General features: G+C 39.2%; 1 pseudogene across 1 annotated transcript; it reads right to left on the reverse strand.

The window, feature by feature from the left end:
- Positions 1-260: 260 nt before the first annotated feature.
- Positions 261-1,863, reverse strand: LOC309817550 (ubiquitin carboxyl-terminal hydrolase 44-like; annotated as a pseudogene). The gene is made up of 2 exons: positions 636-1,863; positions 261-379 (listed from the first exon to the last, which is right to left on the reverse strand). The product of its transcript is annotated as a ubiquitin carboxyl-terminal hydrolase 44-like (transcript).
- Positions 1,864-2,480: the final 617 nt, after the last annotated feature.

The following is a 2,480-nucleotide window of genomic DNA, read 5'->3' on the forward strand; positions in this document are numbered from 1 at the left end:
TCGTTACCTACTGCCATTGATATACATATAATTATGCTAATCTGTCTCTGTAAAAAAGAGATTTATTGTAGTTAGATACAAAATGTGTAAACATAGTGTGCACTGATTAGTAAGAAAATAAAAACAATGAAGCTCAAAGTTTTTAAGTCAACCCTCTTAAAACACACACACACACACACACACACACACACACACACACACACACATATATATACATACATACATATAAATCGCAAGAAGAAAGACCCATTGTCTTTGGATCAGCTAAGGATTTCATTAGAAGAGGTATCAATTTCTTTGGGATGTTGGCTACCAGACAGGTGTTTAGAATGTCCATTCTCAGTAACTCGCTGGGTATAAAACAAAATATAGGGCTTCCCTGGTGGCGCAGTGGTTGAGAGTCCGCTTTCCAATTCAGGGGACACGGGTTCGTGTCCCGGTCCGGGAAGATCCCACCTGCCGCGGAGCGGCTGGCCCGTGAGCCATGGCCGCTGAGCCTGCGCGTCCGGAGCCTGTGCCCCGCAATGGTAGAGGCCACAACAGTGAGAGGCCCATGTACTGCAAAAAAAAAAAAAAAAAAAAAAAAAATATATATATATATATATATATATATATATATATATATATATATATATATATATAAGCTTGGGCCTTGCATATTTCATCCATAGTGCACATGTTTAGCTTGGAATCATTGCAGTGTACTCAGAACCCTCCTTCGGGATTATAACACTAGGCAGTGTAATATCCTGAGCCAAATTCTTTCCCGTGGTGCATTACTACAGCAGGTACGTAATGAATAAAACATTCTGGTCTGTGAGGTTTCAGAGATTCCCTGCAGCAATATGGCTCCATGTTTAAGATTTCTTCAAAGCCAACATGAACACCAATCTTCTCTTAATTATTGTGTCCTGATCACCTGAATCCTTTGAGATGTAATATGAGAAACTGAGGTAGGTGGAATATCATAAGCTGTTTGGGGGCTTCTGTGAGCATAACTAGTTTGAGGAAAACCTTCTATGCTTTTAATTACACTGGTCACATATATAGATTTTTCCTTCTGAAGCTTCAGTTTTTGTGAATTTGGTCAACATTTTAGTAACCAGACACAGCTGAGAAGTAGTATCTTTTCCATTGCATTGGTTATCTTTCTGGAAATTCCAGTGACAATTTCCAGAAAAGTGCTATGATATTTGATTTGTTGTCACATGTGAGACACGTAACCTGAGTAACAAGTTATCTATGAAAAATGTTATTCACAACATTCATAAACTGTTTGATAAGTTTCCGTTGAGAAGTGGGGATATGAGATGGTATCCTGGTATCAGTTGTCTCTAGGTCATGCTGTATTTTATCCAAAAGCTCACAAATTAATTCTCGAGCATCTTGTTAGGCATAACCACGAAAATCAGGTATTAATCTCCATATTAAGTGTAGCATAGCAAATGGTGTGACCAAGGCCCACTTTCCAGACCACATAACTTGGAACAAAATATGAAATTCATGACAGAGAGAAGTGTATTATGAACTTGGCTTCCTTGGCTGAATAAGTTCTATCTTTCTACTCTTTGATGCTCCACCACTTAGTCCTGATGATAAACTTGGATGTCTGGAGCAAACAAAGCCTGTTTCTTTTTCTTGGCATTCATTCATTTGGTATACTGTATCTGTGACTGGAGGATGCCTTCAAGATGATCTTGTTTTATCACTAGCTGTCACAGCCAGCCATCGGTTCAGATCAAGTTGGAAAAAATATTGTCAAAAAATAAGTAAATGACTCAATACTTGAAGAACATAATTCATATAGCAAGTATTTCCAAAATTTCTCAATCCTGTTACACGAAGAGTTATTATTGTGTTCATTTAATGGAGGAATCACTGGCATTTTTAAAAATTTTATTTTATTTATTTATTTTTTTATTCAGCAGGTTCTTGTTAGTTATCTATTCTATACATATTAGAATAGATAACGCAAGCACAAATCAACTCAGTTGTATTGCAGTCCACACAATGCCATTTCTGAGGGCTGAGGATGGAATGGCCTTGAACAAGTCTCAACTGCCCAATGTGTTTGACTTATCCGTTGTTAGCATTTAGTCTAGCTGAGAAACACATAATCCAAAGAAATCTCTGTTCACAACACCTGAAGCATCTGGAAAGATCCCGAGCCAGAGTGGCCATCTTAGCACTCTTCAGCATGAAGCTGTAGCCGACTCTGCCCCCGTCCCCCCACTTTGGAGTGCCAGGAGAGGGCAGGCTGCTCTGCTATGTGACTGTGGACGGATAGGTTGTCCACCTGAGACTGGGAACCCACTTCTGGGCCCCAAGTCCGCGTCGGTGCAGCATTATTTTTTATATGAGTCTAAACGCACATGTTGTCACTTTTACATGATAGCCAATGGCGTATCAACTATTTATAAGCTTTCATATATATGCTGAAGAGGAAGCAGTTCATTCTTTACCTGTGGCAGTTCAATACC

Source organism: Grampus griseus, assembly GCF_964374135.1.
Source record: "Grampus griseus genome assembly, chromosome: X".
Classification (NCBI taxonomy): Eukaryota; Metazoa; Chordata; class Mammalia; order Artiodactyla; family Delphinidae; genus Grampus; species Grampus griseus.